Source organism: Arachis stenosperma, chromosome 6 (assembly GCF_014773155.1).
Source record: "Arachis stenosperma cultivar V10309 chromosome 6, arast.V10309.gnm1.PFL2, whole genome shotgun sequence".
NCBI lineage: Eukaryota > Viridiplantae > Streptophyta > Magnoliopsida > Fabales > Fabaceae > Arachis > Arachis stenosperma.
In genome coordinates, this window is record NC_080382.1 from 18,594,839 (window position 1) to 18,607,001 (window position 12,163).

Here is a 12,163-nt window from a genome sequence, read left to right on the forward strand (position 1 = left end):
ATCTATAAGAAGGGCAACTACAAGGCAGCGAGGGGGATTTCAAATACACACATACTCATAAGCAGTTTTCGTTCTCATCCTTAAAAAATATCTCTCACTAACTTGAGCGTCGGAGTCTTTTTGCAGGTACTCCGCTCGGGTCACGTTCAAGCAAGGCATCTCTCATTTCGAACGTAAAAGTCATCATAGCAGTCTCTCCCTAGAGTTTGGTGTATAGCTCGGAGAAGAGTAACCTTGCACGAACATTGGCGCCCACCATGGGGCCACTGCCTCGCATACTAATTCTTTCAAGTTAAACGTTACGTCTTGTGCATTTCTACCCTCTTTTGCAGGAACCGAGTCATGACGGACCACTCGACAACCCCTTCGAATAACCCAACCAACGCTGATTTATTAGCCGCAAATGCCGCCTTGCAGGCCGAGAACCAGCGGATGGCCGAATTATTAGCAGCGATGCAGAACAATGACAAACAGAAAAATAAGAAAGAAAACACTGTGCAACACGAAGAGCATCAATCAGAGTCAAACGTTAAGACAGGAGAAACTCACCCTAGGACGACAAGACGGCGAAACAACCCTTTTTCAGAAGAAATAATGAGCTTTAAAATGCCTATGAATTTCACACTCCCGATGACACTATCGCCGTACAAGGGGATCAGAGATCCAAAAATCCATGTTACAAAACTTGAATCAATGATGTTTCTTAACAGTGACTCCGATCCCATCTTGTGCCGATCTTTTCCAACCTTCCTATATGGAGCTGCTTTATTATGATTTTCTAACTTACCTGCAGGATCAATATCTAGTTTTGACGAGTTTACTAAACTGTTTATAACCATTTTGCAGCGTCAAAAATTTATGTGCGAGATTCAGACTATCTCAGCACAATCAAGCAGGGTCAACACGAGAGCTTAAAAGAATACATGACGCGATTTATAGAGGCAGACATGCAAATTTCTGACCTTAATCCTGAAGTACATACATGCCATTAAAAGTGGACTTCGTCCTGGAAAATTCTAAGAAGCGATAGCGGTAACAAAGCCAAAAACGCTGGAAGAGTTCCGAGAAAAAGCCCAGGGCCAAATAGAGGTGGAAGAGCTAAGAGAAGCTCGAAGGACCGAAAGACCGGCCAAAAAGGACGACGAAAGATCTCACCGACCTACAAGCAGAGATTCGAGAAGACCATTTAAGCTAGCGCCGAAGTTTGACACGTATACAAAATTCAACACGAAGAGAGAAGACATAATCAAAGAAATTCTACATAATAAACTGATTAAGCCACCGAGCCGAGCAGGTTTATACCAAGATCAGAAATACGTAGACAGGAGCAAGCATTGCGCTTACCACCAGAAGTTCGGCCATACAATAGACGAGTGCGTAGTGGCAAAAGACCTATTAGAAAGATTGGCAAGACAAGGACTTCTGGACAGATATATCTCAGTCAAAAAGCAACAAGACGCGGCGAGAGAATCAGAAAAAGAAAGCAGACAAAAACAGGTTGAGATACTCCCATCAAAAGGAGTTATCAACTACATCTCAGGGGACTTTGCAGGAGGCGGGACCACTAACTCGGCAAGAAAAAGGAGTTACAGAGCCATGATGACAATGGAGGGAGCCCACCCAGAGCAATACTCCTCGGTTCCGACCCCTCATATCAATTTTAGTACAGCCGATTTCAAAACATCCTACCCAAATTTAGATGATCCAGTTGTCATCTCGATTTACATGGGAGAATTAACAGTAAAAAAGGTCCTACTTGACCCGGGAAGCAGCGTCGACATTTTTGTTCTATTCAACCTTCAAAAAAATGCATTTCAGCGACAACGCGCTTCAACCGTCACCTGGGGAATTGGTAGGGTTCTCCGGGGAGAAAGTTTCAGTCTTAGGATATATATGGCTAAGAACAACAATTGGAGAACTCCCAAACACCAAAACACTAGATATCCAATTTCTAGTGGTCGATTGCCCCAGCCCTTATAATATTATCCTAGGGCGACCATCATTAAATGCTTTTGCAGCAATCGTTTCAACGGTACACCTTTGTGTAAAATTTCCTTTGCAGGACAACAGAGTGGAGACGGTGTACGCCGATCATAAAGAAGCAAGGCAATGCTACAACGCAAGCCTCAAAACAGCAAAGAAGGAAGATACACCTCAGATTCACGCGGTGTATAACTCGACAAATGTGTCGAGCTTAGCCGAGTTGGATCCCCGAGCTGACAATAGTCGTCCCACACCAACGGACGACCTAGAAAAGGTACAATTAAATGCCGAAGTTCAATTTACTAACATAGGTTCCGCTTTCATTTCAGGTCCCAAGGACGACCTTGTCAAACTTTTACGAGCAAATGCTGACCTCTTCGCATGGCCGCCAGCAGACATGCCAAGGATCGACCCCAACTTCATCTGTCATAAATTAGCAGTCAATCCTCACGCCCGACCTATACGGCAAAAGAAAAGAAACCTAGGAGAAGAAAGGAGGAAAGCGGCCGAGACAGAAACAAAAAAGCTTCTAGAAGCCGGTTTCATTAGAGAACTACGATTCTCAGCATGGCTGGCAAACGTCGTCATGGTATGCAAAAGCTCGGGCAGGTGGCGCATGTGCGTGGATTTTACAGATTTAAACAAGGCCTGCCCTAAGGATAGCTACCCACTCCCCAACATAGACAGATTGGTGGACAACACATCGGGATTCCCGGTACTCAGCTTCATGGATGCTTACTCAAGTTATAATCAAATCCTCATACACCCCAGAGACGAGGAGAAAACAGTATTTGTCACCGATCAAGGGAATTTCTGTTACAAAGTCATGCCCTTTGGGCTAAAAAATACAGGGGCAACGTATCAGAGGCTAATGGACAAAGTATTTCAAGAACAGATTGAAAGGAACATTGAAATCTATGTGGACGACATGGTGGTCAAATCAACCTCGGTGGAATAACATAAACACGATTTAAGAGAGGTGTTCGGACAACTCAGAAAACACAATATGAGACTAAATCCCGAAATATGCGCATTCGGAGTACAAGGAGGGAAATTCCTCGAATTCCTACTAACAAACATAGGAATAGAAGCAAACCCTAACAAGTGTCTTGCAGTGATCAACATGCAACCTCCTTGAAACAAAAAAGAGGTCCAGCAACTAACAGGTCACCTAGCAGCCCTTGCTCGTTTCTTGCCTGCAGCAGCGGAAAAATCATATCACTTCTTCAATACCCTAAAAAAATTAGATCAGTTCACCTGGACAAAGGAATGCAAAGAGGCCTTCAAAAAATTCAAAAATACTTTGGGCTCACCATCCATACTAAAGAAGCCCGGACAAGGTAAGCCTTTACAACTATTTCTTTCAATTTCAACTAACACAGTTAGCTCAGTACTTGTAACAGACAACGACAAGGAACAGCACGCAGTATACTTCGTAAGTAAAGTATTACATTGCGCCGAAAAAAGGTACCCGACGATAGAAAAATTAGCATTTGGGCTAATCATCACTGCTTGCCGATTACGCCACTATTTTCAAGGACACCGAATTATAGTTCGGGCCAACCAACCACTCAGACAAATCTTGGCGAAGCCCGACCTCGTAGGGAGACTCAAAATGGTCCATCGAACTCTCAAAATTCGACATTGTTTATCAATCAAGGGGGTCCCCCAAGGCACAAGCCCTGGCAGACTTTGTTTCCAAATTCACAGGTGAAATAGACGAAACGGAGTCATGGGAGTTGTATGTAGATGGAGCATCGAACGACAGCGAATGCAGAGCATGAATACTATTAAAGGACGAAACAGGCGTGCATACCGAGCAATCAATCAAGTTCCTTTTCCAAGCAACAAACAATCAAGCTGAATATGAAGCGTTGCTAGCTGGACTCAGACTTGCAAACGAAATAAAGGTACCAAAATTAAAGGTATATTGTGATTCTCTACTCGTCGTACAACAGGTATCTGGCAATTTCCAAACTAAAGATCCTTTTTTAGAAAAATATCTACGTATTGTTAAAAACATGATAACAAGCTTTTAGGCATTTGAGATAACGCATATACCTCGGGAAGAAAATTGTAGAGCAGATATACTGTCAAAATTAGCACCATACAGAGACGACCAAAATTTAAAAAATTTAACACATCTCACACTAATGACATCTAGTCTAGACATGTACCAGGTTCTAAATGTAACACAGGTAGAAGATTGGCGAACCCCAATAATACATTACCTGAAGACAGGGATAACACCAGAAGGGGATTCGAGATCTTTCAGAAGAAAGGCAACCAATTATACACTGATAGGAGACGACCTATATAGACGTGGTTTCTCCCGACCACTACTTAAATGCCTCACACTGAACGACGCCCGATCAGCACTGGACGAAGTCCATGAAAGAATTTGTGGACATCATATAGGAAGCAGAAGTCTGACAACAAAAATCCTTGCGCAGGCTATTATTGGCCGACCTTAAGATCGGACTGCAAGAACAAAGTTTAGAAGTGCGAATCATGTCAAAAATGCTCACCATTAATACACACACCAGCCGAGACGTTGCACACGTCGAATGCAAGTTGGCCATTTCACAGATGGGGCATGGATATCCTCGGACCATTCCCAATATCTCCAGGTCAGGTAAAGTTCCTCCTGGTAGCCATTGACTACTTCACAAAGTGGATAGAAGCTCAACCACTTGCGAAAATCACTTCAGATAAGGTACAAAAGTTTATTTGGAAGCATATTATTTGTAGATATGGCTTGCCGAGAGAAGGTGTTTCTGAAAATGGTAGGAAAATTAGTGACAAAAGAATCACCACATTTTTAACTAACATGAAGATTAAACATTATTTCTCCTCTGTTGAGCACCCACAAACAAATGGGCTCGCAGAAGCTGCTAACAAAGTAATTTTACAAGCTCTTAAGAAGAAGTTGACCGAGGCTAAAGACCGTTGGGCCGAACTCATACCAGAAATATTATGGAGCTATAACACGACTCCCCAGTCTACGACGAAAGAGAGCCCTTTCCGTTTAGTATACGGAGCGGAGTGTATGATCCCCTTAGAACTCGGCCAGGGCTCAACTAGGACCGAGCATTTTGACGAAGATACAAATGAACAAGTTCGACGGGCTGAACTTGATCTCATAGACGAAGAACATATGCTTACGAAGCTCAGACAAAGATCAATGCAACAAGCCATGAAACGTCAGTACGACAAGAAAGTCAAGCGAAGAACATTTGAAGAAGGAGACTTAGTTCTCAGGCAACTGGAAGATATTCGGAAACCACCCGGCCATGGAAAATTGGCTGCAACATGGGAAGGACCTTTTCGGATAGCTAAGGTGGTCGGCAAGGGAGCTTATTGCTTGGAAACTCTGAACGGAATGGCCTTGCCAAATACATGGAATATCTCGTCACTTAAATACTATTATAGTTAATACCACTATTGTAACAAGCAGGATGGCAGTGTACTCTTTTTCCTAGCCACAAGATTTCTCCCTAAGGAGGGTTTTGCTCGGGTGGGTTTTAACGAGGCCTACCATCCTGCAAACCTTAATATGAGGAACAATTTCATATGAACAAAAGGAATCATGCATTCACTACGCAATCATGTTCTATGCATACTACAAAACACTAACAAATATCAAAGTCATAGCACATAACATCAAAACAATCCCGAGACTATAGTGATGAATGAGTTTTTGCCGGTATAGAAATTATCAAGTAATCAATCGTAGTATAGTCTAAACTGACGCAAAATCCATCATCAAATAATTCTACAATCTATAACCGAGAGTATTAGTCCCGAGTCGTTCTTCCCTAGGAATGCTACAAGGATGCATGCTATTGGTTAAGTGATCTTTCGTGGCTCGAAGAGTGTGGTATAAAAGTGCTAATAAAAGAAAACAACAATCAATCAATATCAAAAGCCTTGGCCAAGGTTGAGCATTGGAAGTTCCATCACTATAGCTTCCTTCAATTGTGATAACAAAGGAGTGTTGCTTCACTTAGTTAACCCCTAATTATAGAGGGAAGTCAAGTAAAAGTAATTAACTCAAGTCACAAGTCCTAATCTTACCCTAGGGAAGTCTAGCTTTAGTGCACTCTAAGTCAATTAGCAATTCTCAATTCTCAATCAACAATTGACATCCACTATTCAAGTGTCTCCAATGACTCAACCATTAAGCCAAGTGAGGGGATGCTACTCCATATCTAAAGTTGGCATTTTCTCAAACATGTGGAGGGCAAGAATGAAAGACATAGTAAAATTGAGAAAAGGTTTAGAATCAAGGTAATTCAACACAAGAGATTAACAACAATCAAGAATGAACAACAATGAAAATGAGATCTTCAATGAATTAATAGAATCCAAAACAACAAAGTTAAACCTAAGATCTATGAGAATTGAACAATTACACACACTAATTGAGATTGGAGAAGAGGATCTACAACATGAACAAAGTAAATTGCGTGTTGTAATAGATCTCACCAAGGAATGGTTGAGAAGTGAGAAAATGAAGATGAATCCTAGAGAGAAGTTGGAGTTTCTCTCTCTACAAATGTAACTAACTAAAAAATATCTACAAAAGATGTAAAATGAGTCTATGGAAGTGAATGTGTGTTAATCCCCTTCAATCCTTGGCTCTTATATGCATTTTGGCGCCAAAGTTGGTTGCTGAAACCTTCCAAAATCGCTAGGCACGTGTTGCAATAACAGAATCACGTGCGAACAACGACGCGTGCGCGCACGGTACGCGTGCGCGTCCCTGGCAAATTCTGCGATGTGCGCGCGAGCGCCTTGTGCGCGTGCGCGTGCATGGCTGACTTTGCTTCTTTGACTTTTTATGCTTCTCTCCACTTGCATGCTTCCTTCCTTGCTTCCTTTGATCCATGCCTAGCCTATTTCAATCCTAGAATTACTAGCAAACACATCAAGGCATCTTATGGAATCAAGGAGAAACTAAAATTCACCAAAATAAGGCTTAAAAAGCATGTTTTTACACTTAGGCACAAATATAGGAGAGATAACAAAACCATGCTAATTCATAGGCTAAATGTGATGAAAGGTTATCAAAATACTCTAAATTCAATACAAGATAAACCGTCAAATTGGGGTTTATCAACCTCCCCATACTTAGACCTTAGCATGTCCTCATGCTAAAATAAGAAGGAACTGAGGGGTGTGACATTTATTGAATGCAACTAAACTATGCGAGTCCTATCTAAATGTAACTACCTAAAGTAAATGCAAATGCTTAGTCCAAATAAATTAATTCCCAAGAGATGTTAATATCCCCCAAATCTCTGTCAACAAAGTCCAAACCCAACTCTAGGATGCGACTAGTAATCGACCGCCTCACATCATTGGGTAGGAGCAATTTCTTCTCAATGTTCAGCTTAGTTGTTCTATATTTGGAAAATCGAAGCTCACAGTAGAGATTGGGAAACTTGGTTGGGTCGGTAGAAGGTAACTGCTGATTTTCTTTTTCTTCATCATTTAATGGATTCTTAGCATAATGCTTGTAGATGGAGGGAATAGAGGGTGTAGTGTGTTTTCTTTTCTTGGAAGCAGTGGCTATAGCCTTTCCTTTATCCGACATCCTAAAAAATATGATAGAATATATAAAACACTTAGCATGTAACAAAGAAGGCATGTTCAGGATACAATTGGCTAATAAAAATCATGATGTTGAATTGAACTTGATAAGACTTGGTAAACAAGTAAGCATAAGTGAACAAGTAAACCAAGAATGTAATCTTCATTAAAGGCAACAACTCTTATTCAAAAGGCAAAAATATCATCATATTTTTGAAAAAATTGTTAAAGAGGGTTAAAGGTGGGTAGAAGTTAGATGGTTAAAGAAATAGTGAGTTAGAAAAGTGGATTAGTGACATGATGATATATAGGCTCAATTAAAAGAGAAGTTGCGGTTCATGTTCACAAAGATTGTGAAAATCCGGGAATTTGAAAGGAAACGAAAATTAGCCCAAAATTGAAATAAAGACCAAAATGAAACTAATTTTCTTGAAAATTGGGCAGCATTCCGGCTTGAAATTGGACGTTCCCGGATAGCAAAATAGCACAAATAGCATAGAGAACAACACCAATTAAGCACAACGGCAATCAGATAGCATTTAGCAACACAAATTGCAGACAGAGCAGCTCAAAATTGGCACTTATCAGACAAATCAACAAACAGAAAGTATGCACATACGGAGCACTTATCAGGCCTAGAATCCTCTATCCAGTCCTAGCTACCTAACCGCAATTATTTCTATCTAACCTAACATGCAAAATTTGAATTTAAACTAACTAACAGACAATTACAGTAACTATAGAAATGAACAATTAAAAGAAAAAAAAACAGAAAAACAAACAGAAATGGAGCAAGAACCTGGGAGCTGGGAGGAATGGGAGGGTGAACTAGGGATCGACCGGAATTGATGGGGGAGGCAGAAGTCTGCACCGCCGTGGACGGTGGCCGGGAAGATGGGTGGCTGCGGTGGTGGGGGTTTGGCTAAGAGAAAGAGGAGAGAGTGAGTGGATGAGAGAGAGAACGAAGTGAATGGATGAGAGAGAGAGGTTAGGTGGTGAACAATGGCGGCCGCGGTGAAGGGCGGCGACGGCGGTCGCTGCGGCGGCCGAGGTGGACGGGATGGGTGAGAGAGAAACAGAGAGAGAGTAGGTGGTGATGAGAGAAGAAGAAAGGATGGCCGTCCGGTGGTGGCTGCCGGCGGAGCAACAGCGGCGGCTGAGGTGGTTATGGGAGATGAGAGGAAGAAGATGAAAATGGTGAGGGGGAGAGAAGTGAGTGCGCTGCGGCGCAACGCTCTTCGCGTCTTAGGGTTACCCCCTTTTTTTTGAATCGACGCGGGCGCGCACCTTGCGCGTCCGCGTGCATTGAGGAAAATGGAGATCCACGCGTGAACGTGGAGTGCGCTCTAGCATGGGTTGGCAGATTAGGCAAGGGCGCGTGCGCGTGCAGTGCGCGCACGCGTACATGAGGTTGGGCCTGAGGCTTAGAGTGGGCTTGACGCACGCCCAACTCTCTGGACAAATGCCTGGAGGTTGCGCTACTAGACCTGCGCGCACGCGGCATGTACGCGTCCGCGTATATTTGGCAGTTTACCATATGGCGCGCAAGCGTGATGCGTGCGCTCGCGTCCTTTTCTTCTCTTAGCATATGGACGCGCACGCGGCATGCACGCGTCCGCGCGAGTTGAGTTGGGCCAGGGGCTTAAGGATGGCCCAGAGCTGGCCCAACTCTCTAGGGCTTGGCTCAAAATCTTGCAGCAGCAAATCGACGCGGACGCGGCAGGTGCGCGTCCGCGCGAGTTTCCATGTTTGCATAATCGGCGCGCACGCACGTAGTGTGCGTCCGCGTGGGTCGTGTTGGGCTCAGGGCACAACGCTGGCCTAGGAGAGGCTCAACTCTCTGGAAGGTGTATGGTGGTGCATCCTCTCATGGACGCGTGCACGCGCGTCCACCCTTTTTTTTTTTTTGAATTGCCCAAAAGATTCCCCATGGTACCTACGACTCCTTATTTAGTCAAAAGCCACACACTTTCTAAAATGCATGTTGGTTTTGAGATTTATTCCATTTCTACTAAGCACAACATACATGTTAATATGCTAGCAATTAATGTACACATACAAACTGATTATGAAATGAAGACCTACCTACAATGGTAACTCAATTCACTTATTAAACAAAATTAGAAGAGAATGGACAGAGTTTACCATGGTGGGGTGTCTCCCACCTAGCACTTTTAGTTAAAGTCCTTAAGTTGGATATTTGGTGGAGTCCTTGCTAGGGTGGCTTATGCTTAAACTCTTCTTCGAATCCCCACCAGTGTTTGCACTTCCCATAGCCTCTGGGATCCCAATTTAAACGTACAAGGTCATCGAGGGGGCCTAAGCAAGTAACAAGGTCCCTAAGTTGATCGTGCTTTATGTATGTGCCGGGGTCCCATACTTTATTTGTCAACTTCTTTTCTTCTTGATCTTCATGCTTCCAATAGGGTGACAAACTTATTGAATTCTCCTTGTAACTCATACTCATCATCCTAGTCCCATTGAATTTGGTTTCACTCAACTTTTGGAACTCAAAGTTTGATCTCCCATCCTTTATGCACCTTGATTCAAATTGTCCACCAACATCTAATCCGTTCTTACTCTCTAGCCCACAAAGAGTTCTAAGTTGACCATCCGTTTCTAACAACGCATATTGATATGGGCCAAGAAAATTAAAGGATGAGAAGATTACCCACTCAATTTGTAATTGGGATGGCGACTTAGCAAGGAAGATATTCAATTGTCTTGACATTGTAGGTTCCACTTCCTTTGGCTCCTCCATGATGATTTCCATCTTTTGATAACTTTCTTTAAATTCTTCTTGTTTGCTAACTTCCTCCAAACCTTTATCATTGATCAAGTCATGTGTTGGAGGTTGCACAACCTCCTCAACATCGGTTTCACATTCGATGGGAGAAGCTTCAACAAGATCACCATTGTCACTTGATATGAAGTTATTTTCGTTGATGGAACTTCCTTCTTGTTCAACCTCCTCTAGGTCTTCTTCCACCTCTTTATCTTCAACAATCTTCATTTCCTCCGCTTGTTGCAACACACACTCCAATTCCTTGCGCTCAACTTGAGACTCTAAAGTCTCCCTCATACCTCCCTCTTTGGTTGCTTTCTCACAATCATCCGTGAACTCATTTTGCTTGTGATATGAATCCCAAGAATCTATCTTTTGACGGATGGTTGCTTGAAGCCGATCCATTTCTTCCTTGAAACGATCCCTTAATTCTTGTTCCGCTTTACTAGCACAAGTAGGATCATATTGCTCTTGGATTAATGGACATTGATATGCTTCCATGGAGGTTTGTGGCGGAGAGGGGAAATCATGATATAGTTGGAAAGGAGATTCCTCAAAGCTTTGAGGTGGGAAGTTATTTTGGTTATTGGTGGGGGTGGAATTATACAGGACGTAAATTCTTGGAGGGTGGAGGTGAAACTAGTGAAGGCGGTTTGGAGCTCTTCTTGCTCTTGAAGAATGATACCAAGTGTATCATTCATGGGGACTTGGGTTGGAAGGTAAAGATGTTGGAGTGGTAGTGATTCAAGGGTTGCTTGTTCATAATCGTCACAAGGGTATGCATAGGGGGAATATAGATTTGGATCATATGTAGGCAATTGGTGGAAATAAGATGTGGGTTGAGAATATGGTGCATAGAACGGTGGTGGTTGAGTGGTATAACCATGATAAGAATCATCATATCCATAGGAATGATATGCATTATAGGAAGGATTACCATCGTAGTAACTTGAGGGGGAAGGTTGCCATGATGATTGCTCATATGGATGTGGCTCCCCTCCTGAGGATTCATCTATCCCATAATGTGAGCCATCATTAAAGTTTGCATCGCCTACAAAATAGTCATAGTTATATCCAAAACCACAAGGATGAGAATTCATAGTGGCAAATAGGGACAAAACTAATAGAGATCTAAAACTAATGAAAACTAGCAAACAAACAAAAGACAAACATATTCACAATATTCACATATTTACATTAACCAAAAACATGGCACTCATGCGCATTCCCCGGCAACGGCGCCATTTTGATGAATGAATTTTTGCCGGTATAGAAATTATCAAGTAATCAATCGTAGTATAGTCTAAACCGACGCAAAATCCATCATCAAACAATTCTACAATCTATAACCGAGAGTATTAGTCCCGAGTCGTTCTTCCCTAGGAATGCTACAAGGATGCATGCTATTGGTTAAGTGATCTTTCGTGGCTCGAAGAGTGTGGTATAAAAGTGCTAATAAAAGAAAACAACAATCAATCAATATCAAAAGCCTTGGCCAAGGTTGAGCATTGGAAGTTCCATCACTATAGCTTCCTTCAATTGTGATAACAAAGGAGTGTTGCTTCACTTAGTTAACCCCTAATTATAGAGGGAAGTCAAGTAAAAGTAATTAACTCAAGTCACAAGTCCTAATCTTACCCTAGGGAAGTCTAGCTTTAGTGCACTCTAAGTCAATTAGCAATTCTCAATTCTCAATCAACAATTGACATCCACTATTCAAGTATCTCCAATGACTCAACCATTAAGCCAAGTGAGGGGATGCTACTCCATATCTAAAGTTTGCATTTTGTCAAACATGTG